Raw genomic sequence first — 26135 nt, forward strand, 5'->3', positions numbered from 1 at the left:
GGAGGGATTATTTCCTCCTTTGAGACATAGAGGTATGAGTTGAATAAAATGTGTGAAGATGTGGTGACATCTTATTGAGGGACAGGAAAGTTGATGCCACAGTCTTCTCAGAGAAATGGAAGACTAGGTCACTCACTGAGTGAATGATGGCGCAAGGAAGAATTAAGGTGCAAGAATGAAAATGCAAATGAAAATAATTCCAAACAGCTGGAAAGAATAAGATAGAGAATAAGTAAATGGAAATGAAAGGACCATCAAACAGCATTTAGGATCCAGCTAACGGTGGACCACATAACCTTGTAATGAAGTCAAGCAACATGGTTCTATGTTTTTGTTTTTTGCTTTGCCAGTACTATTTAAACAGCTTCTGGGCACACATACAGGAAATTGACTCAGCTCATGAAAGGAAAATCAAGGGTGAGAAGAAAAGAGGAAGTTTTTGAGAGCAGAGAAATGGTTGAACACAACATCCACGCTGGGTAGGAAAACAAATGACGCCAGTGGGAACTGAGGCATTGGGAGAATAACAAAGAGTTGAGGAACCAGAAATTGAAATGCTACTGTAGACAGGTATACAGGGAAGGAGGATATAGAAAGGTAAAAGGTCATTGTCAGAGAAAAGAACTTTAGGGTTTGTAATTTCAGTTCTGCAAGAGGACGTGTCCAACTGGGTTGCTAAAGTGGAGAGGAGGAAGACACAGTGAGGCCAGATGCTGGGTGAGTCACTCATCTGGGACAGGGTAGAGCTGATTAAAAATCCTTGCACTTGAGAAGTTAAATAGGAGATTCAAGTCAAGAAACCAGCTCATTGTAAGTCACTGGGGCCACCCTGGATGGCCATCAGGATTCGAGTGTTGGGCAAGCCTGAGGTCCAGGGGCCAAGATGCTTAAGGCATCTGGAGGAGACCTGGATATACAAGCAGCAGGCAATGTGGCTGGCTTAAGAGGGGGTGATCAAATCATTCTCTGAAAGTAGAAATGGAGCGCAGAGAGGTGGTACCATTCTCCTGGTTCCAGCGTGCAGAGAATACGAGGCTCTGAGGAGGAATGTTGAAACAAAAACAAAAAAAAGAAAAGAAAGAAAAAAGAGGCTGAGCCCACAGGGAAGAATGAGGGCAATGACAATAGCAAGAGCTTCCCAACTATAATTTAATATATACCCACATAGTCACAGGATGTGGAGTACGGCATAGGGAATAGAGTCAATGGAATTGTAACAGCTATACACGATGTCAGAGGGGTAGTAGCTTGAGGGAGAGGGATTATTACTTTGTGAGGGGTGTAAATGTCTAACTACTACATTGTTTTGTACACCTGAAACTAATAATAATTTAAAAAAAGAAAAAGCTTCCCACTGCAAGGGGTGAGAGAGTCGGATCGGGTGAGGAAGACGGGCCACTCAAAATAAAGCCCTCACCTTGAGCGCCTTTGGGGCCCATAGCACCTCCTTCTCCCACCAGCCTTCAGCCACCATACTGAGACTTCAGTTGCATCATGAGACTTCTCCCTCAAGGTTTCCTCCATTTATGGGACCTTATCAGTAGCATTGCGCACTTTGCCCAAAGGGCCTCCAGGGTCAAAATAACAGATTTGAACTTTACAGAAGAACTTTCAAATATTTACAGTGTCCAATAAAGAATGAGTGACTAGACAGTTATTGCATGACAAGCAACCCTTCTGCTGGTCAACAGTTCTTAATAAATTAACCACAAACAAGGAAATGATAGTGAGAAAAAAGTCTCGTCGGGAGAGAATTGAAGAACCATCTGTCCTCAGGCAAGTCCCTCATTTTTCTTTCTTTGGCTTCCTCATTCCTTTCCTCTCCCTACCTCTACCTCTCTGTGTCCCCATAGCCCAGGACTGGAGTCCTCAGAGTTAGGGGGCCAACAGGCTGCAAGGAGGCCATGTTAGTAGTGCTTATAAGCACCGGTTTGAGTCTCCGATGCAATTTTGCTCTGGTCCTAGCTCTATCACTCCCCAGCTCTTGAGCAAACTGTTTCTATAGCCTTCAGTATCTGTACCTCTAACATAAGATGAGAATACCATTTACTTCATATAGGGTTTTTGTAAGTATTAAGTGAAATGGAGTTCCAGAGCCTGGCACATGATATTTAGTAAGTGTCAGGTATTATTACTGGTACTAAACATATTGGCACTGTTTGTATTAATATTAAAATATTATACATATGTTAACATATTATGCATATGTCTATATTCATTAATACATATACGTGTGTATACATATGTATATCACATAGTTAGGGAATGAGTCTTGAATGAATGAATGAATGCACGCCCATGCACTTCTTCAGTGATACATCAGTATAGTCATAGATATTAGAGGTACTGAAGAAATTGGTTTTCTCCTTCTCTCATTTGAAAATTAAAAGATAGTTTCCCTACAGACACTATATTTCTCCATTGCATGGAAGAGTCAACTAGGTCACCCCTGTTTGCCCTTATAACTAAGATTTATGAAGTCTACCACAGTTGCCAGCTTCCTGGTTTTCATTACTTTGGGACCAGCCACCATTCAGTTCACCCTCCATGCTAAACAGGTACCAGAGCTCCTTTCTGAAAAGAACTGGCCTCAGGTATTTCTCTCCTCAGGATTCTATCTTCAGTCTTCTCATTTCTCCAGCTTCTGGCCATTCTCTCTTCTTCCTTTTTTCACCAAACGTCATCATCTTTTCTTCATCCACTGTCTTCATTTTTCCACCTTCTCTTCCTTCTTAGACTTTCTGAAAGCTGGTGCCTAAGTCCACCAATTCACTGACAATTTTCCTTTTAAGGGTAGCCCTGATAAATCCATTAAGGTTTTCCTGGCACTGGACTCAAAACAGCACTGCCCTCCAGCTCCATTCCTTCTCGGACCTCTTGCTGTTGTATTACAGCCATTGCCAACCTGGATATTGTATCTCCTTCCCACTTGTGGTGCTAGCTGGCCAGTCTGTGCTAATGTACAAAGGAAGAAGCTAGAAACCTGTTTTAGTTATCTATGGCTGTGTATCAAATAACTCCAAAACTTAGTATTTTAAAAGAATAGTAATTATTTAGTATCTGTAATAATGTTGAGAATTTTTTCATGTGACTACTTGCCATTTTTTAAATTTCTTCAGTGAAGTGTCTAAATCTTTTGCCCATTTTTTCCCAGTTTTTGTTTTCTTACTATTGATTTTTGAGAGTTCTTTAGATATTGTGGATATAAATCTTTTTATCAGATATGTGATTTGCAAATATTGTTAGTCTGTGGCTTATTTTTCAATGTCAAAGAGCAGTTTTTAATTCTGGTGAAGTCCAATTTATCCATTTTCTATGGGTTATATGTTTTGGGCTGTATCTAAGAAATCTTTGCCTAACCATAGGCCATAAAGATTTTCTTTTTTTCTTTTTTTTTAAAAGAAGATTTAGTTTTAGGCTTTACATTTAGATATGTATGTACTTCATTTTGAACTAATATTAGCATATAGTACAAGGCATAGATTAAAGTTCTTTTTGTTTGCATGTATTCAATTGTTCCAGTACCATTTGTTGTAAAAATGAGCCTTTTTCTGTTGAATTGCCTTTGTTTTTTGAAAAATCAGTCGACCATATATGTATGAGTCTATTTTGTTCCATTGAACTACTTGACTATCTTTATGAAAATATCACATTGTCTTCAATACTATACCTTTATAATTAGTTCCTGAAATCAGGTAGGTAACATTATTATCCTCATGTTGTTATTCTTTTTCATAGTAGTTTCAGTTACTCTAGGTTTTCTGCATTTTCATATGAATTTTAGAAACAACACGTCAATCTGCAAATAAAATTTTACCTCTTTCTTTCAATTTAGATTCTCTTTTTCATGTTTAGTGGCACTGGCAAAAATCTCCAATACAATGTTGAATAAAACTGTTAAGAGCAGATACCTTTGACTTGTTCCTAATCTTGGGAGGGTAGCATTCAATCTTCCACCATTGAGTATGATGTTAGCTATAGAAGTTTTTGTAGATGTCCTTTATCAGATTGAGGATTTCTAGCATGCTGAGAAGGTTTTTTGTTTTTGTTTTTGTTTTTATAGCAGGAATGGATTTTGTCAAATGCATTTTCTGCTTCGATTGAGATGATTATGCCTTTTCTTTTTTAGTCTTTTAATATGGTAAAATACATTGATATTCAAATGTTAAACCAACCTTGAATTCCTAGATAAGTCTCACATGATCACAATGTATTATCCTTGTTATACACTATTGGATTTGTTTTGTTAACATTTTGTTATGAGTTTTTGCATTTATATGCATGCAAGACATTGCTGCATAGATTTTTCTTGTAAAGTGTTTGTCTTGTTTGGTATCAGAGTGTCATGCAGGGTGGCATGCAGGGTCTCTGGTCCCGCTCCCCACATAAGAATGCAGGACATGGTGAGGCCAAAAAGGAACACCCACGGAGCCATAGATAGGGGAGTCATATCATACCACTATATTCTCGCTGGCGGCATCCGCCCTTGCTAGCCCCCATTTTCTGCTAGCGTCGCCACAGCAGTTATATTAGTGGCCAATGGCTCACTGGTTACAGCTGAAGGCCAACTAGCCACAGCTGATGGCCATCCAATCACAGTTGATGGCCATTTACTACCTGAGCCAGCACCTTTCCACGTGAGGCCGAGAGCCTGGAAACTGCACTCCTGGCTCTTTGCCCACACAGAGAAACACTAGTCTTATAGAAATGGCAAGTACTGCCTCCTCTTCAGTTTCCAAAACAGTGTGTGTAGAGGTGTTATTTCCCCTCTTATATGCCTGGCAGAATTCACAGTGAAGCCACCTGGGCTTGGAGATTGCTTTTATTTATGGGAAGGTTTTTAACTACTAATTCATTTTCTTTAATAGATTTAGGGCTATTTAAGTTATCTATTTCTTCTTGAGTGAGCTGTAGTAGTTTGTGTCTTTCAAGGCATTTGTTCATTTAGTCTAAGTTGTGAAGCTTATTGGCATAAAGTTGTTCTTAATATTTCTTTATTATCCTTTTACTATCTGTAGAATTTGTACTGATGCCACATTTATTTTTCCTGATATTGGTAATTTCTGTTTTTTAATCCTTGATCAGTCTAGAGGATTATAAATTTTATCAATCTTATCAAAGAACAAGTTTTTGGTTTTTATTAATTTCTTTATTGTTTTTCTGTTTTCTATTTCACTGATTTTATTCTCTTAATTGTTTCCATCCTTATGCATACTTTGGGTTTCATTTTCTCTTCCTTCTAGATTCTAAAGGTAGAAGCTAAAGTAACTGACTTGAGACCTTTTTTCATTTCTAATAGAGATGTTGAGTGCTACAAGTTTCCTCTAAGTACAATTTCAGTTATATTACAGATATATCAATATTCCAGGTTTTCATTTAATTTGAGAGCTTCTAGTTTTACTTTTGATTTCCTTTTTGGTGCAAGGATTATTTAGAAGTGTGTCAGTTTCTAAGTATTTGCAGATTTTCCAGTTATCTATTATTGATTCCTAATTTAATTTCACTGTGGTCAGAAAACATACTTTATTATTTCAATTTATTGAGAACTGTTTTATGATTCAGATGACAGTCTATCTTGGTAAATGTTCCATGTGCACTTACAGAGAATGGGTATTATTCTATTGTTAGGAAGATCAGGTCAAGTTGGTTGATCTGGGAGGGAAGAAACAGCTATAGGGTCCCATACCAGTTCTTAAGTGCTTCAACTATTACTTAAATCATTGCCCAGAACTGGTCGGATGGCCCTAACTAGCAGCATGAGGCTGGGAAATGTGGGAGAGCACAAGGATATAACAATGGCATTGCTTGTTTTTTAGAATGGAGGCAGAGATGACCTCTCTGAATAACACACCCCCCGGAGATGAGATCTGGAATCATAATATAAATGCATGATCTCCTAAAACTTTCACAGAGTGAAAGTAAACCTTGATTTGCTATAACAGGATGATAGCTGGGAGTTAACATGTACGCGCTTGATGACTTTAGTTCCTGTTCTACTCGTTTATGGTTGTATGATATTTAGTCAGCAAAAATGTTTGTTATTTCATGTCTTCGATTGGGGGTGTGAGCATGTGTGTGTGCTTTTTAGTCTCATAGTCCCTGGGAAACTACAGGTATTAATCATCAAGTCTTTGGACATTGAGTTCTTAGAGGCAGGAAGGATAAGAGCAGAGATCATTGCTGTTTATTGGTTTATACTTTAGATGACAATTTCTAATCATTTCTTTCTGGTAAATCTCTCAACATAGTTGCATATGTTCAATTTGAGACAACATTCAGTAACTTTTGTTCCTGATATAGATTGAGATCCCGCCATCTATCACTTATAAGTTCAGTATTCAAAATCAAGAAAAACGGCAACGGCTGGGAATTGCTGAGAAGTCATTCTTGCTCCTGTGATTGTCTCCCTTCAATCCTCCCCAGAAGGCATCCTCGGCCTCAGTACAGAGCCAAGGATGCAGGTGAAACACACAAGACCCCCCGCAGACCTCAGCCCTAATACTCAATCCCCAAAAACTCATCTAATGTGGAACAATTGACATTTACCGGGGTTTTCCATTCTTCTTGGCTTACACACACACACACCAAATGTTCCATGACTGAGAGAGGGACAAATTTCTCCAACTCTCAGCCCCTCTCCTCTGGAATTCAGATCTGTGTATTTCTCTCCCCTCAGATATCTCATGTACTTGGACTTATAATGTCTAAAGTTAGGCTCTTGATATTCCAGCCCCCAACCCCAACCAAATCAGCTTCTCTTCCAGGACTTCCTTCAGTAAATTATACCAATGGCTTTTATAAGAAACCCAGGAGTCATTCTTGGCACCAACTTTTTCCTCATCTCTGGTCCTATCAATTCTACCTATCAATATCAATGCCATATTTTCTCAATCTAAAACACTTAGATATTCCCCAAAGCAGAAGTATTTTGTGAAAATTAAATTGAATAATATAGAGCAATTTCTTAACATAAAATTAGCTGCTCAATATTTACTACTACTGTGTTTCCCCAAAAACAAGACCTAGCTAGACAATCAGTTCTCATGTGTCTTTTGGAGCAAAAATTAATATAAGACCATGTCTTATTTTACTATAATATAAGACCAGGTCTTTAATATAATATAATATAATATAATATAATATAATATAATATAATATAATATAATATAATATAATACCAGGTCTTATATTAATTTTTGCTCCAAAAGACACATGAGAGCTGATTGTCTGGCTAGGTCTTATTTTGGGGGAAACACGGTATTATCTTCTTACAACCTACATCAAAGGGCTGTGAGGCAAAGGGATGATCTGTGGCACAGATGGCTGTCATTGCTGTACATCTGTAAACTTATCTGGGCAGCAGAGGTGTCCCTACATTTGTCACCACATTTATGGGACACCCCACAGTAAAATTTTAATGTTAACTTGAGTTCTTCATTCTTTCCTAAAATATCTTCAAAGTGATTACATCAGAATGCAGCTTTCCTTTTTAACTTTTTATTTTGACAACTTTAGACAAACAGAAAATTTGCAAAAATAGTACAAAGAATTCCCTTATACCCTTCACTGAGATTCCTCAAATATATTTTGTTTGCTTTATGATCGATTGGAAAGTCAGTTACAGACATGGTGTCTATTTACCTCTAAATATTTCAATTTGTATTAACTAAAAATAAGAACATTCTCTTAAATGACCATGATTCAATTACCCAAATCGGAAGATTAACATTGATACAATGCTTTTTCTTTTTTTTTTTTTGTTCTGAGCATAGAGCTTTTCATTCAGAGAAGAGGTAAAGGTTTGTGACCAGCCTCTCTCTCCATAGGCCCTCATCTTGTTTTGACAAAAGTTGCAATGCAGTCAGTTGGTGGTTAAGCAGAATGTTATGCTGTCAATAGTCATCACGGAGAGAAGGCTACTGTGTCACTAGTGTGAGGACATGAGGCTCAGGGTCAGACAGGTTATCACCCACATAACTGGCTGTGGCCCAGTCCAGCCCCAGCCAGAATGGGGTCCAATGAGGCTGAGGTCTAACATAAAGATAGGCTTAGTGAGGAGGGAAGGCTGTGTCTGATGTGCAGGTAAAAATATCTCCCCACCAACCAATCCGAAAAGAACATGACACTACTCAGATTTTTACCATCTAATCTATAGAGCTTACTCACATTTTTTTGTCCCAGTTGTCCTAATTAAGTACTTAGCAAAAGAAAATTCTAGGTCGTACACTGCATTTAATTGTCATAACTTTTTCATCTCCTTTCAATCTTAAACATTTCCTCAGTCTCTGTATTTAATGACACTGATATGTTGGAAGAGTGCAGACCTGTTATTAAGTAGATTATGTCTGAAGTTTCCTCCTGATGGGATTCACACTAGGTACTTGTGCTGGAATGCCACAAAAATGAGGTGTGTTCTTCTCAGTACTGATGCAGTTTTAAAACAAAAATCTGTTGGATATACAAAAGATTACCTAGCAATGCAAATAGTAGAAACTGCTTATTTTTTTCAGACTGGAGGAGTTGGAAAGATTACTCATGGATCTTGAGGGACTGTCACTCAGGAATGAACATCTGTTTAAAGGATCTGTGTGACTTCCAAGAGAAGCCATTTAATTTCTAGCATTATATAATTCAATTAGAGATAAAAACGAAGTCTGAGTTAAATCAAATAGAAAATGCAGATGACAACCCTCATGTTTTTCACTATTCCTTAAAATTATACTTTCAGTTCATAAAGGTGCTAAAGAGATGGAGATTGCAAGTACAGATATTGGGGCAGGGGAAAGTGACAGCTTGGGCTGTTAAAGGCTGAAAGTGATTCAGAAGCATCTTTAGACCCTGATTGTTTCAAAATCTTAGACTTTATGATACTTAAGGAAAACAATAGTTGTAATTATGTGAATGAGTATGTGCGACTTTCAATTAATTTAGAATTGGTACATTTAAAGTGCAAACACTTACGCCCATGGAAGTACATAGCATATGCATACACATATACCTAGTCAGTAAAAAGAAAGAAAAAAACATTACTATACAATGGGGGGTGAATTTGAGTGATTTTTATACTTTAACAAACAGTAAAAGTGTTAGATAAGGTTGGCACTTTTTCCTAAGTTCAGACACTTGATCGAGTCCTTAGAGAGCAAACATTAAGTGGTAGGAAAAAAATCTCATGCTTGTTTTCCTTGAACCAGGATAAGTTACCTCCCTAAGATATTCATTTGATTTGGAATGTTTTATTTTCCAACTTCTGGAAAATTGTACCGTTTGAGGTTTATTACAACATCTGGAGTTCACTTGCTATCAGTAAAGTGGCAATAATCAGGTTTTTATTACCATGAGATTCATTATTAGCTCAGCAGTAGTATAATATTAAGTTGGCACCTTCTCATTTATCGAGAGTAAAATAAAAGAGAATATTTCTGTGCCCCACCACTACTCCCAGACAAACCACATTCTCTCTTCTTTTGTTTAAGCTACGAATACAACAAATGAGAAGGTGATATTGGGACTTTTTTATGAATTAAAGAAAAAAAATCCAGTAATCTTATTAGGTTGACTCATTTACCCAATCTCCAACACCTTTTCAGCTACAGCTTATACAATGATAGTTGGTGTTAATCAAGATTATGATGGCAACCACTATGGAAGGCAGTGTGGAAATTCTTCAAAAAATTAAGAATAGAATTACCATTTGACCCAGCAATCCCTCTCCTGGGTGTTTACCAAAAAAATCTGAAAACATTTATCCGTAAAGATATATGTGCTCCAATGTTCATTGCAGCTTTATTTACAGTGGCCAAGACATGGAAATAACAAGAGTTTCCTTCGATATATGACTGGATAAAGAAGATGTGGTATATATACACAATGGAATACTATTCTGCCATAAGAAAAGATGAAATAGTGCCATTTGCAACAACATGGATGGATTTTGAGATTATTATGCTAAGTGAAATAAGTCAGGCAAAGAGACTTGAGAACCATATGCTTTCACTGACATGTGGGATATAAAGCTGAAAGCAACAAAGGAACAAGACAAATAAATAAAGAAACAAAAACTCATAGACACAGACAATAGTTTAATGGTTACCAGAGGGTAAGGGATGGGGGCAGGGGAATAGATGAGGGTAAAGGGGATCAAATACATGGTGATGGAAGGAGAACTGACTCTGGGTGGTGAGCACACAATGTGATATATATAGATGACGTATTACAGAATTGTACACTTGAAACCTATGTAACTTTACTAACCATTGTCACCCCAATAAACTTTAATTAAAAAAAAGATAAAGATTATGATGCATAATCAAGCTCAAAGAAAGATAAATTATGTGCCATGTAATTTGAGGTGTAATTTCATTCTATAGTTATGGGTTCATTGTTTAAAAATAAATTACCCATGTGTAGTAAACATAGAAAATCTGCATTAAATAGAACTTTCAGTAAATCAGGCCACATTGGTTTCCTAACCTTTTTGGATAAATAGATCAGTGTATTAATAAGGCTCTGCAGCAAATAGAAATCAATAGGGGAATCCCCAATTTATAGTGCTTGCCAATTTCCCTGATAGAAATACTCTTTTCGGGTCGGCCCGGTGGCTCAGGCGGTTGGAGCTCCATGCTCCTAACTCCTAAGGCTGCCGGTTCGATTCCCACATGGGCCAGTGGGCTCTCAACCACAAGGTTGCCAGTTCAACTCCTCGAATCCCTCAAGGGATGGTGGGCTCGGCCCCCTGCAACTAAGATTGAACACGGCACCTTGAGCTGAGCTGCCGTTGAGCTCCCGGATGGCTCAGTTGGTTGGAGCCCGGACTCTCAACCACAAGGTTGCCGGTTCAACTCCCACCAAGGGATGGTGGGCTGTGCCCCCTGCAACTAGCAACTGCAACTGGATCTGGAGCTGAGCTGTGCCATCCACAACTAAGACTGAAAGGACAACAACTTGAAGCTGAACGGCACCCTCCACAACTAAGCTTGAAAGGACAACAACTTGACTTGGAAAAAAAAAATCCTGGAAGTACACACTGTTCCCCAATAAAGTCCTGTTCCACTTCCCCAATAAAATCTTAAAAAAAAAAAAAAGAAAGAAAGAAAGAAAAAGAAATACCCTTATCGTGCCTCATATCAAGCTATCAAAGGTTGAACAACCAGCTCACAGATATCTTTCATGGGCTGGCCCGGTGGCTCAGGTGGTTGGAGCGCCATGCTCCTAACGCCGAGGTTGCCGATGAAATTCCCACATGGGCCAGTGAGCTGCACCCTCTACAGCTAAGATTATGAACGAGCCGTGCCCTCCACAACTAGATTGAAGGACAACGACTTGAAGCTGATGGGCCCTGGAGAAACACACTGTTCCTCAATATTACCCAATAAAATTTATAAAAAAGAAAAGAAACATGGTCAGAAAATGTTTAAAAAAAAAAAGCACATAAGGAATGTAAATGAATCTATGGTCCTAAGATTATCAGCGAAAGAGTAAAAGCACCAATTTAACAGCTTTCCATTGATATATAGATTCAGTGCAATCAATCCCAATTTAATCATAGAAATTATCAAACTGATTCTAAAATTCACGCAAAGGACTCGGAGTAGCAAAAACAACTTTGAAAAGAAGAACAAAGTTGAAGGGTTAACACTATCTGATTTCAAGAGTTATGAAACTACAGCAGTCAAAACAGCATAACATGGCATAAAGACAGACAAGTAGATCAATGGAATAGAAGAGTCTAGAAAAACCAACATACATATGAGCTGATTAAAAAAAAAAAAAAAGAAAAGGTACCAAGCCAACCAATGAATTGGAGAAAGGATAGTCTTTTAAACAAATGACCGTGAAACAATTAAAGATTCACATGTAAAAAAAAAAAAAAGAAGCTTGGGTACATACTTCAAACTAACTAAAAAATCAATCATAGAACTAAATGTAAAATCTAAAACTATCGTGTCTCCAGAAAATTATAAAAGAAAATCTTTGTGACCTTGTGTAACACAAAAAATTTTTTAAGCATAAGTGGCATTGAGAGCACAATACATAAGAAAAAATTGATAAATTGGACTTCATCAAAATTCAATACTTCTGCTTTTCATGACATTGTTAAGAGAATGAAAAGACAAGCCACAGACTGGAGGGAAATCCTTACAAAGAATATATTTGAAAAAAACTTATATTCAGAAACTATAAAGAACTCTAAAAAATAACAGCACAATTTATGCAGATGAGAGGTATGAGAAGAAAGGATACAGTGAAAAGGTATCATATATTTGATGTGAGTCCCAGAGGAAGAAGTGAGAGAAAATGGGGCAGAAGTGACCTTCACTAAGATATTACCTAAAATCCTCCAAAACTGATAAAAGACATTAATCTACAGATTTGAGAAGTCTTTTCAACCTGAGGCAGAATAAATATAAAGAAATCTTTCTTAGACACATGGCAAGAAAACTGCAGAGGACCCAGGCAAAGAGACAATTCTAAAATCCAGAAGCAGCGAGAGGAAAAAAAACTTATTGCTTTAACCCATAAAAATGAGTTAAAGATCCAAATAGACACTTTGCCAAAAAACATATAGGAATGAAAAGATACAGACACTTCACCAAAAAAGCTCATGAAAAGATGATCGACGTCATTAGTCATTAGAGAAATGTAAATTAAAACCACAAGATACCACTACACACCTATTAAAATGGCCCAAATGAAAAAGATTGGCCATACCAAGTGTTAAAAATGTGGAGAATCTGGAACTCTCAAACTCTGCCGTTGGGAATGAAAAATAGTACAACTACTTTGGAAAACAATTTGGCAGCTTCTTAAAAAGTTATGCACCTGTGATGTAATCCAGCCATTCCATTCCTAGGTATTTACCCAAGAAACAGGGAAATATATGCCCATACAATGACTTGTATGTGAATGATTGTAATAACTGTTTTCTAACAGTGTGAAGGACAAAACTGGAAACAGCCCAAGAGTCCATCAAAAGGTAAATAGATAAACAAATTAGAAAATGCCAATTAAACTATAGTGATAGAAAACAGATCCTTGGTTGCTTAGGGAGGGGGAAGGAGGATTAGGGTGGAAGGGAATACAGAGGAACAGGAAGAAACTTTGAGGGATGACGGATATGTTCATAATCTTTACTGTGGTGATGGCTTCACAAATGTATACATATGTCAAAATTTATCAAATTGTACACTTTAAATATGTGCCATTTATTTTATGTCAATCATATCTGAGTCAAGCTGGGTTTTACAAAAAACTATTTTGAGGCACCATTTATTGCCTATTAGATTTGAAAACATTAAAGTCTGACAGAACCACATAGACGAGACTGTGCAGAAACAGGTGCTTATGTAAGGGGCAGCCTCTCTGGAGAGCTATTTGACAATAATTATCAAACTAACAAATGACCTGCAGTGCTACTGCTTATGCTACAGAAGTACTTAAATATGTATAAAAATATGTTAGGATGAGATTATCAATAGTAAAGCTGTAGAAACAACCTCAACATTCATCAATAGGGTCTAATTAAAGTTTATTAAAATGAATTATGGTAAATTCATATAATAGGACACAATATAGCTATAAAAAGATGGAAGGAGCTCTATATGTCTTAATAAAAAGATCCCCAGGATATGTTTTTAAAGGACAAGCTGTAGAACAGTATTTTGCCAAGTGAAGAAAGGAAGGGAGAGAGGGAGGGAATGAACGAGAATGAAAATGCTAGCCACAAAAGTGGGGATACTTGTAACATACGAGTATATAACAAAACATCCCTTTTTTGCAATGAGGAAAAAAAGAAAAGACAAGAAACTAAGAGGATAAAATGGTAAGAGACTTAGACATTTACAAAAGAGGATATCCAAATGGCCAATAAACATGAAAATGTGCACAGCCTCATTAGTAATCAGAAAATGCAAATTAAAACCACCATGACTTATCATTACAGACCTGCTGGATGGCTGAAGTTTAAAAGCTACCAACGCCAAGCGTTGGTGAGGATGTGAGATAACAGAGCCCTCCCACACTACAGTGTTGGAGTAAAAATTGATACAGCCACTTTGGAAACAGTTTGGGAGCATCTCCTGAAGTTGAACATATTCATCCTCTGTGACTCAGCACTTTCACTCCTAGATATATAACCGACAGAAATGTTTACTAAGATACATATATAAAAAGTTCCCAGAGCCTTACTTTAACAGCCCCTCTAAGTCCTGCACACCCAATTTCAACGTATGGGGAGGAGGTTTGCCACACCATCAAGCAATTCTCTAATACCAGCTGGGTGTCCTATGATTCAACTTAATTATGACATATCGACTTAGAGATAGCATCGGATTCCATAGGTTAAGGGCTCAGTCCAACAAGACGGCCCAACACAAGCCCAGGTTGTTACCTGTGCAGACGACTAAAGATAAATCAAAACTTCTCACAACCCCCCCCCTTGGTTTCAATTCATTTGCTGGCTCACACAACTCAGGAAATCCATATCCTCATTAGATTACTGGTTTATTACAAAGGATATTAAACAACAGCCAGATGAAAAGATACAAAGGGCAATATATTTTCTATTTTTTTTGTATGTGTCATATTTCCTTGTAGAAGTGTTTTTTAAGGTATACAATGAAAAATTCTGCTGCCACCCACCTGTTTCTTCTGTTACCCACTGCCTACATCCTCTTTTATTAAAACCACTTTTATTAGTTTTCTATGTATCCTAACAGTTTTTTTAAATCCATATACAAGGACATATCAATATATATTTGTCACGTCCAGCGCAACACAGGCAGTGAGGGTGCGAGAAAGGGCGGCTTTGGGTTGAGTTTTTAAGAAAGAAACAAACAGAGAATTAATGCAGTTAAATCTCAGAAGGCCAGGGGTCTCACAGTTCTTAAAGACTGGAGCCCAGAATAAAGCCAACTGGAGGTTTTTATTGATAAGTATACAAATACAAGAAAGTAATATTATTTCTTACACGGTCTGTGAGACTCATACATCATAGCAGAAAAATGTTTATTCCAATCACCCTTTGTCTGTTAACAGCTGAAGCACAAAGTCCCATGATGTCTTACCTAAGGTATGTACTCTCTCAGGGTCAAGTCTCTCATATCACAACAGTTCCGTTGAGATAAGTAGGGAGAACTGATCTTTGCTGTCCTCATGACTTCTCTCACAATCAGGTGAAAGGGGAAAGGCAGAGTCAGCAATGGCTTTTCCCAGGCAGGGGCAAGGGAAGGCAAGGCTCCTTTTTGGATCTTCTAAGGCAGCTCATCGGGGGTCCCCACTCGGTTCCGCCTGGCTTGAGTTGTTCCCCCTGTGGGGAATCTTACTCATCATTGGCTGCAAACCATCTTTTGGGGACTAGACAGAGAGACACAAGGTGTAAAACATAAAGATAAGCAAAGTCCTAAAAAGGCACAGTCTCACAGACTTTTCTTTCCTCAAGGAAAGACACGGGGGGACAGTTGGCTAGGTTGCTGTGTGATTACATATATTCATACTCTTACCCCTTCTTTTACACAAGATACAGGTATAATGTTATTATTCACCTTTGATATTTGTTGGTTGGGTTTTGCTTGTTTGCTTTGTCTTTTAGTTAACAAAAGATCTTGGAGATCTTTCCCCATAAACACTGTCTTCTGCAGCTGCTTAGTTTTCCTTTGTATATATGTATCATGGCTAATCCTCTATTGAAGGACATTTGGGTTGCTTTTAATCTTCTGCTATTGCAAAGAATGTCAAAATGAATAACTTTGCATATGCATCATTTCATATGAGCACATATATGTATCTGTAGGATAAGCTCCAGGGATTGAATTGCTGTGACAAAGTGTGTATTTGTAACTTTGATAAGATGTTGTCAATACAGAACCAATTTGCACTTCCACCAGCCATGTATGAAAATGCCTATTTCCTCACAGCCTTGGAAACAGTGTGTTATCAAATGTGGCAATTTTTGCCAATCTGGTATCTCAGCATAATGTTAATTTACATTTCTTTGATTATGTGTAAGGTTGAGCCCTATCTTCCCATATGTATGAGACATTTTTATTTCCTTTTCTGTGAACTGTTTGTTCACATTCTTTGCACATCTTATTTATTTATTTTTTTTTGAATTTTAAATGCTTTTCTTCTCATTTTCTAGGAATTCTTTCCACACTGGGGAGATTAGACCTTCACCCTTATTCTGTGATATGAGTTGCAGCTATTTTTCTCCAGGTTACCATTTGCTTTCTGTCTTTTCTTATGGTCTATGTTTTGTTTTGCTAATTAGAAGTGTTCGTTTTGTTTGTTTTGAATGTGGTCATATTTATATGCCTTCTCTTCTTGGATTCTACTTTTTGAGTCATGGTTAGAAAGTTCTATCCCCGCTTAAGCATCTAAAGGAATTCTCCTGTGTTTTCTTCTAGTACTTTTATGACTTTAGTTTTTACATTTAAATCTTCACTCCTTTTGGAATTTATCTCTCTCTTCTTTAACCCACACTGTTGACTGTCTCCAAGAGGGCAAACCCATGTTAACCTCTATTTAAGTGTGGGTGGATCTTGTTTGGACAAGATATGAATTAACAAACAGCTAAAAGGAAGTGATTTTCTTTCAGTGGTGTGGTGGAGTGGAAAGGGTACTGGAAGAGGAGTTCAGAACTTCAGTTCAGCTCTTTACTTTTAAAAACCCCAGAACAAGTCACTTAATCCTTCTCTAAACCCTAGTTTCCTATTCTGTAACATCTCTTCCATCTGTACCCACAGTTAGGTTAAGAATCAAATGAGCTGATATGTACAAAAGGTCTTTTCAAAATACGCAAAAGTATGATTCAGACTGTCAGGGTGGAGGAAAAAAACAAATCATAGGCTCTACTCCAACATCTTTTGCCCATGGAAACTGCTGGCTGAGAATGTCTGGAAACCTCAGGCAGCGGCAGAGTTGGAATTAGGACACTGACCTCTAGATGCCAAGTTCAGTGCTTTTCCCAAGCTGCCATATCAAAGGTCATCAGAAAGTTGACGGTGAAACTAGAGAGCATCACTCGTGTGGCATGGCCTGGTTGTGTGTCCACAGCTGTACGTGTGTGCACCCTGGGGCAAGGCTCTCCTTCCTTCTGGGTCGTGGTTCCCTTATCAAACCCAAAGGGTTAGGTTGGACAGAGTCTACATGCCTTTCAGCTATTCTAAATTGTTATCTCAATGCAAATTCACAAACATATACACACATACTTTCTACCTATTGTACAAACAAACCACAGGCCAAAAAACAGGCATTTGGGTTATCTGAATTCCCGACACCACCCTCATCTTTCAGGACTACTCACTGTCTTCCAATCAAGTCAAGCCAGATTTCTTTTCTTGACTTTCAAGATCCTACTACCACCCAACTGCCTTTTTAATTTTATCACCAACTCACCTGCACCCCAGCCCACTGTGCTCTTCACTATCCCCAAATGCTCCCACCACTCTCCCACCTGCTTTTGTTCATGCTGTTTCTGAATTGCCATCCTTATCCATTATCAAGACCTTGCCTGTCTCTGTGGTGGGAGGTTGATGGGAAGCATCCCAGATTCTCCCAGCTGACCACATGCATGTGTCAGGTCACCAGGGTTGTGATGCTTTAGGGGACAGGTACATGATCTGCTCTCTCAGTGTCCCCACAGGGTCCAGCTTTCCAATTTTGAGTACATTTAGAAGTTTTGTTTTGTTTGTTTTGTCATTGGAAAGGGTCCAGAGGTGAAGGGACTAGCCTAATATCACATAGCAGAGTAAGAACACATCTAAGATAGCAGAGCAGGAAAGGAAGCCTGGCTCCCCTGACTTCTAGCTTACAAATCTAATCTGATTTCCCCCCCAGTGATGAGTTGAATAATTGAGCATGTAAAATGTATGCATGTATGTTTACCAGTGTTCTATTTTTAAGAGTGAAAAATTGAAAACAAAATAATCATGAATGCATTATGGTAGTTCCAGACTATAAAAGATTATGAATCATTAAAACATTTTAACAGAGTACTTGGAATCTTAAAAAAAAATTAGAGCATAGAAAGAATGAGACAGCATGAGAATATAGCCATGACAGTTGTCAATCAATGAAAACGGTGTAGGGGAATATGAATAACACAATTCATCTTTATAAACAGGAAGCATACATACATGCCCACACAAGCTGACACGCAAGAAAAGCTTGGAAAGACAGACCCAAACTACTAACAGTGCTTCCCTACACTGGGAGAATTACAGAAAAAACTTTCATTTTCTATCTTACATACATGTATTATGTGTATACATGGATGTGTTATGAACCTGCACTTTCTTTATAATCAGAAAACGGTTAGGATCCATCCATTTTGAAAATAGAAAACGTCTAAAAAGACAGAACTTCTTTGTCAGTCACTCCCTTTGCTTCTATAAGGAAGGTCACCTGGGCTAACACGTAGCATCTAGCTGCGGAAATGACAGAGAAATGCAAACAGGTGAGTGGCCCAGGATTGTTGCAATCACTCCACTGGGTTATCTCAAACCTGACAGTTTAATTGCTCCCCTGGTTTAAGAGTTTCCAAGATTAGGCCTTCAGCAATTGCTTAAGAAGATAAAAGCGGATTACTTACTGACAGGAAGCAGGAGCTTTTCTTGAATGGCTCCTTGATAGTCTGAGAGCACCCCACCACCACCACCACATTGAAATACGTGAATCTGCTTTCTGTTCTGTCCCTCCTGATACTTTCTTGGTTATGACAGAAATGATAAGGAATGGAGTCGGAAGACCTGGGGCATAGCTCTTTGACAAATTGCAAAACATGGGACCAGTTACTTTCTCTCTGAACCAGAGTTTCCTCATTTATAAAATGACACTAACTGCCTATCTCCGAAGATTTTCGTATCTTGTTTACTATATTACACATCCATGCCTTGGAATTCTATGCAGATATTAAAAAAACTGGGGATAGAGTCTATGTACAAATATGAAAAGAGCACAAAGATGGATTAATAAGTGAAAAAACTTAAGGCACAGAACAGAATAGACTGTGTCATCTCATTTGGGCTGGGCATATAACTTCCAGGCTTTTATGTGCTAGATGATTTATCCATGGACCCTTGGGAAACTTAAATGGTCTCAGAGTGAGACAGAGCTGAGATGAGCAAGGAGTCCCTGTCTTTCATTTTTTGTATCATTTGGTTCTGACTTTTATCTTGTGTATATTACTTTTCTTAAAACATAATTTAAATAAAAATGGATAGTGATGCATACCTCAGGGACTAGTTGAAAAGACTAAATGAAGCATTCTGTATAAAAAGCATTTCTGTAAAGTGTAACAACTCACCACTATTACCTTTATGTTTCTAAATAGAACCAAGGATCCATTTTTTGGTCTCTGTCCTAAGACAAAATAAGAATCATCCAATTTAGAACTTCCATCTTGAAACTTGATGGTTTAAAACATGGTAGTTATAGGGAACAAGCGAAAATACAAGCCAGATCCTGTCACTCCTTGACTCAAGATCTTCGCAATGGCTCTCAACTCAGTCAAAGCGAACTGCCTTGCAAAGCCCTGTAAGGCCTTTCCTAATCTGCTTCGCCTCTTTCAATTCTCAAACCACTTCTCCAAGCCGTTTCCCATCTCTCCTCTCCCTGTGGCTCCAGCGTGGTTCTCTTGGCTGTTCCTGCCACACCAGCATCTCCCTTCCTCAGGGCCTCTGTACCCACTCGTGTTCCACTACGTGAACACACACGCCCGGTCACCCACAAGTCTCACTCTAAGTCACCACTCAAAGGTCATCTTCTCAGGAAAGCCCTCCACACATATGCACACCCTACCCCCTTTCCTGGTTTATTTACCTCCATAGCATTTATCACCACCTATTTTTCTTATTTGGTTTATTGCCCATCTTTTCCCACTGTAAAGTTTGCTCCATGAGAGCAAGGAGCGTTTGTTTTGTTCACTGCTGTATTCCCAGTTCCTAGAACAGGATGTGGCACATAGAAGGTGCTTGATACATTTTTTTTTTTTAACTGAATTCTGGCCATAGGGAGATGGAATAAGAAGCCGAATTTGTTTACTTAGATACCTGCCAAAAGATGAGAAAAACTTGAGTAGATAGGTGGGCCACCCCCCTAGTGGGGGTGCTTTCTAAAATTGGAGGGGTGCGTGTAAGAAAAACAGGAAGGGAAGCATGGAGAAGAGAACCATTCACTTAAATCAACGATGGTCAATGGGTAAACATAAGTCATGTGGTTGGTAATTGTCATAAAGGGCTTGCAGGCTGTCAGGCAATGCTCAAGATTAACGCCTTCCTGGAGGGAGATGGGGACCATTCTTGCCACAAGGGAACACAGAATCAATACAGGTATTAGAATACACATAAGGGTGATCATGCAGGCGAGGTTCAACATTTCCTCTGTGCTAGGGATAAATGCATTAACCAGTCATGGAGACTGGGAAACACTGGACGTTTCCTAGGTACACGGAGTCAGATCATCAGAATGATTACCTCTTCTCTGATAACTCCCTGGGGGCCTAGCCATGGTATCAAGGTTGCTGTCAGTTTTACAACTGTGCTTACCCAGCTCGTGCCTCAGGCATGTGGCTGAATTTTTCTTTACCACAAATACGAAGTCCTTGAGTTGTGAACAATGGGAAGGCTTATGATAGTAAATCACGAGTGACTCTTTTACTGAGCAGTCACTGCTGGGTGGGACCCCCGTTCTTGTCTGTGAGTCATGAGGAGACCAGGGGGCCCAGAACCTGTACGTGAAAAAGGACCATTTAAACATGCCCAATCCCCCAAACTGGAGAAGCTACACTTCTTTCAACGCGTGTATACATAGCACCTGTGGTCAGCTAGGGCATTGGAGGAGTGTCCTTTGTATTGATTGAGGTCTGATCTTCTATAACAAAAGGTGGAAACTAATTCTTGGAGAAGAGCGATTTCATTCTGCTTCGGGAAAAGCTCTGCCCCTCCCTCTCTCTCCAACTATTTCCACCTTCCTCTTCAGCCTCTTCCATCTCCTCTCCTTCCTTCTGTCCCTCTTAGGTCCCACTTCTATTTCTCTCCCAATTTCCAGTAACTGTCACAGCTCTTGTCACCTTTGAGTTAGAGGGTATTAGGGTGGAAAAAAAAATAGAAGTATTTCTTTTGAATGTTTTTCATTCTTGGAAGTCTGAGCAAGTTAGTATTCAGTTCATTTCTTTCTTGACTTATACCACACTTATCCTGAAAAGAAGACTTAATTAAAATATACAACAAAAATCAGGAATGAAACAAAAGGGACAGGACATAAGAAGAAATTAGGAACAGAACACGGCTAATATAAAATGCATGCCAGGAAGTCTTCTGCCTTTAAGAAGAACGGCTAAAATGTCTTTTCTAAATTTTCTTGCTAAAAAAATCCCCCAAAACTATGAGTAAGGTGAATTTTAGGGTCTGATTAAAAAAGAAAAACGGTTTGAAAAACACATACCTGACCCTATACCAATAGGAGAAAGAAATTTCTTATATAGGTGTGATGTAATGAATGATATCTCAACAATGTCTCTAGAATGGGCCAAGTGACAGAGTCATAGAACTATTTTTTGCAAGATCCCTCAAGGAAAACCATGGGCATCTCTCCACAGAGCCATTTATTGAAATCAATTCTAGGGAAGTCCGGGGCTCCGACATCTGATGGTCTGACATACCCAGTCACAAACTTGCAGCCCACCAATGGGCTTTGTTTTGCTGGGACTGTTTCGTGATTGCTATTGCTGATGTTTTAAAGTTAATGCCTTTAGGAGGAGCATGCATGCCCCAATTCTCCACCTCTATTGTTTTTAATCCATCACTTCATTCATGCATGTTGCATTAACTGGTCCCTGAAAGCACTGCATTAGAGGCCCCATTCATTTACCTACTCATTCAACAGGTATTTCCCGAGCACCTGTTATTGCTTAGCAATGTTCTTTGCAAGCAAGCAAACAAACATTCTTTCTTAGGAAGCTTAAATCCTAGTGGAAAGGAACAGGCAACAGATAAAATTAAGTCAATATATGTTTAAGTGATACAGAAAATAATGAAGAAAGATAAGGAGAGGGAGTGCTAGAGGGAGAAAAATTTTATAGAGTAGGCTCATGAAGAAGGTCGCTTTTGAGTAATGATCTGAAAGAAGTGAGGAACCTGTGTGGATATCTGGGGGAACAGCAAGTGCAAAGGCCCTGATGTAGAAAGGGGCTTGCTTTGTTGAAGGAACAGTACACAAGCTGGTATGACCACAGCAAAAAGCAAGGTGAGCCAAAGAGCCCTAAGGGAAAGAAGAACTTGTGTGTCTGTGGGGGGCGGGGCAGATAACATAGAGCCCGGTAGATCTTTTTAGGTCCTTTAGAGGAGACCATGAGTGGAGAAATGACATCACCTGACCTAAGTATTAGACGGACACTCTGCTGGATGCAGTAGGAGATCTGCTAACAGACTCCTGCAATCATGTCTTGGTTTAGAAAAACGGAGTAATTGGGTAACTTCAAGAAATTCCCCATTAAGTATGGTTTCTTGCAGACTTTGCAGTGGTGTCCCTGGAACACAGCAGGCATGTAGCCAGTTTTAGGGAGAGCTATGAGATTTCATTGTCAGCATAGCTGAGAGCAGGAACCAAAGAGCCAGACCAAAACCAGCACCTGATGAGACAGTCACTCCTACCCTTCTCAGAGGTGAGCTGACATGTCCTCAGAAGTCCATTTTATTGTACTCTAAGACACAGGTGGCTAACATCCCCTGGAGCAGGGCTACAACAATTGTTGCCTGGAAGATATTCAAGCAGCAGGTACAACAGAACATTCATCTCATCCATTTTTTTTAAAAAAAGGGGGGGCCCGTGGAACATTTAGCTCTGAGAAAGTTCCTCCTTTGTAAGGCCTCTAAAACAAACCAGCGGCAAAACAAACAGAAAGTAACTGAAATCAAAGACTGGCTTCCTGGAATTATAATAATTAGCCGAAAAATGATTAAAAGCCAACGGGCCCTGACCCGGATCCTGGGCTTGTTACAGAGAACAATGGCCCTTTCTTCTGGTCTAAAAGTGTTTCCACGTGTTTGTCCTAGCAGCGAAGGCACCTGAACGGGAAAGGCCCCCCACAGGTGGCCCAAGCATCTGCAAGAGCACCTATGTGGAATGGGAGAGAGCTCTGGGCACCCCAACTCTACAGCTCATTGGGTAGTGACCTAGGACAAGTCATGCCTCCTCTGCAAGCCAGTTTCTGATCTCTGAAATGAGTTTTATGAGGAATTATAGACGTAAGTACAAGGCACAGTTCATAATAGGAACTCAATTCATGTTGCTTCCCTTTGACTCCACACTTCCCCCACACTGGTTGACCAAGACGAAATCCCAAACAAGTCCCCCTCCTTTCCTACAGCGCATGTGACTATTTGTCCACCTGACTGGCCTTTCCCAGGTTCTAAAAAAGTCTGAAGCTCCCCTGTCCATGAGTAAGGTCTGTGAAACCTGCCCTAAGACTTGAGCAGTTTGTTCCTAAGGAAGGCCGAGCAGGTCCCCGGCACCTCCTGCTGCTGTCCCCCACCATCACCCGCTTCCAGGCACCGCCCTTGCTCAAGCTGAAGCCCTCCATGATGGGAGCAGGAAAAACTTCAGAAAGTCCCAGTTGAGCTTTCATGAGAACCCAGGCTCCCAGAAACTCAGTGCAAATACTTCTCTGAATTTTGCTGTCTACCAAACAACAAAAAAAATGCAAGGTTGCCCAAGAGGGCTTCATGTTTCAAGATAGACAGAAAAGAGGAAGTTCCTTTGTAGAAATGAAGAATTGTCCTGGGTTTTTAATATGTAAGCAAAATCTGTTCAGGTTGAAAGAATGTGACTTATCCAAGGTCTCTGCCTAGTCTAGGAAAGCGAGGCCACAGCCCCTGGACACCCTGAAGCCACGTGTCCTTGGTGGCTCCCTGGGCTCTCTCCCAGCCACCTTACAGGGCTGTGGAAACTGCAAAGAGGCTGGGGAGCCAATTGACAGACATAAGAGACACACAGAGGCAAAGAGGGGAACTGAGTCATACAAAAGATGGAGTTGGAGAAAGTAGATCTGAAAAGTTACACTGCTGCCATCTGTGGAGCCACCTGGGACCCAGCCCTCTCCATCCCAGCCATCCCTGGTTGTGGTCACTCAGCTTCTTGTTCACACTGACCCACACCGCTTGAAATAATTTGACTCTAGTCCTTCCACCCAAGGAAGTCACAGTGCTACTGTTCCCCTGCCCTTTCTAGAGTTGCATCTATCTAAAGGACCAGCACCAGGCCACCCGAATCCAAGACCGTCTTCTCTGGCTGACGCAGGATGAACACCCTTCATCCAACCCCACCCTAACTCGTAGCCTTGGCTCCTGTTTTCTTGCTCCTCACAGCCCACCCGTCTCTGGTCCCAGATATTAAACCACAGCATGACATGTGAGAGAAGTCAGGGGCTGAGAAATTTGGGATCACCTCTGCCAGATTTGGGGGCTTCCAGAGTCTCCTACACACACTTGTGTAAGATACACGTCTCTCCTCTGTAGGCACCACCCCACATTGGGTTGTTTTTTATCTATTTCAGGCTAAGACACTGCACTTGTCCTGACCTCCAACCCAAGTTCCAATACATCTGTGGGGACAGAGCCCCAAAAAGCAGTTTCCAGGCTCTCGGCCTCACATAGAAAGGTGCGGCTCAGGTAGTAAATGGCCATCGACTGTGATCAAACAGCCATCAGCTGTGGCTAGTTGGCCGTCAGCTGTAATCAGTGAGCCATTAGCCATGAATATAACTGCTGTGGCTACGCCAGTAGAAAATGGGGGGAGCTAGCAAGGAGATGGTGGCTGAGCCTACAAGCGGCGCAGTGAAAGTTGAGAATTGTGTGGCTCCTGGTTCCTGTTTCTCCAACCCAGCCGCCAGCGAGAGTATAGTGGTGTGACTCCCCTACCTATGGCTCCGTGGGTGTTACTTTTTGGCCTCACCATGTCCTGCGTTCTTATGTGGGGAGCGGGAGCAGAGACCACGCAGGCCGCCCTGTATGACACATGGCGTAGCGAGCAGGGTCTCCCGCATGACAACATCTCACCTCAGCTCCGTAGGCACTGACAGGTCCCCAGGTGACCCAACAATCTTGCCACCTCAACTATATCGACTCTGAATTTCAGAGTATCAAGAGAGCTTAAAAGTCATCGAATCCTTACAATACTTAAGTCCCTCTAGCCATAATTAGTGGCATGGATCCTCCTTGAGGAAACAAGAAGTGTAGCCCCCAAAGGCGGGGGGGAACCATCCACCACTGCAGGACAGAAACGAGTCCTCCTGCTGTCCTAGTGCTTCCTCTGGAGCACACGAGGTGCCCAGCCCTTCCGTGGGTCCAGCCCTTCCGTGGGTGCAGCCCTTCCAGAGTGAAGGCACTTACCTGCCTCCTTTTGTCCTTTCTTTTCCCCTCCTGGCTAAACATCTTCTATTCCTTCTGTATCTGCTTATATGCTTCAGTTCTGAATTCCCTCATTACCCTACTCGCTCTTCTAAAAATAGGCGCCGGGCTCACAGAGTTTCCCTTACCTTAATATGCGTACAGATCTGGGCTCTCACTGTGGTTCCCTCTGGGTTGCAGGTCCGGGTGGGGACCAGGAGTCTGGGTTTCTAACACGCTCTAGGTGGCTGGTCACCACTTCCACTTAAGATGGACTTTCTACTTGGAATTACATGGAGCTTGTTAACATCGTGACTCTTGGGTCCCATCCAGATCTCCTGAATCAGAATTTATAGTTTAACAAGATTCACAAGCCCAAAGAATGCCCTTTACAGTTTGAGAAAAACAGAAGTTGGCAACCACAACTGCAGATTAGAATCACCTGGAAAATTGGAAAATGATCCCACGCCTCAATAGCACCCCAGACCGATTACATCAGAGGGTGGGATCCAGTCATAAGTGGTTTTAAAGCTCCCCCAGTGATTCTAGTGTGTAGCCAGCATTGAAAACTCTGCCATAAAGCATCTTAAGCATGGTTTCTTGCAGTTCTGCCAGAGAAAGGCAGAACATGCTTTGCTACCGTGAACTTCTCAGGTCGTGTTTTGAGGCCCCATTCGCTCTGGCAGCCATTCGCAATGTTGATTCCTTTTGAGGCAGCACAGAGCAGTGGTTAGGAGCTCTATTCCAAATTCA

The 26135-nt window shown here is 40.1% G+C and overlaps 1 protein-coding gene across 1 annotated transcript in view; it reads right to left on the reverse strand.

The window, feature by feature from the left end:
• The window catches only part of GCNT3 (glucosaminyl (N-acetyl) transferase 3, mucin type), a 64491-nt gene extending 38867 nt beyond the window's left edge, over positions 1-25624 (reverse strand). Inside the window, exon 1 of the mRNA XM_033106913.1 lies at positions 25532-25624. The gene's annotated coding sequence lies outside the window, so the exon portion shown is untranslated. The remainder of the gene's footprint in view (positions 1-25531) is intronic.
• Positions 25625-26135: the final 511 nt, after the last annotated feature.

Source organism: Rhinolophus ferrumequinum, chromosome 6, assembly GCF_004115265.2.
Source record: "Rhinolophus ferrumequinum isolate MPI-CBG mRhiFer1 chromosome 6, mRhiFer1_v1.p, whole genome shotgun sequence".
Classification (NCBI taxonomy): Eukaryota; Metazoa; Chordata; class Mammalia; order Chiroptera; family Rhinolophidae; genus Rhinolophus; species Rhinolophus ferrumequinum.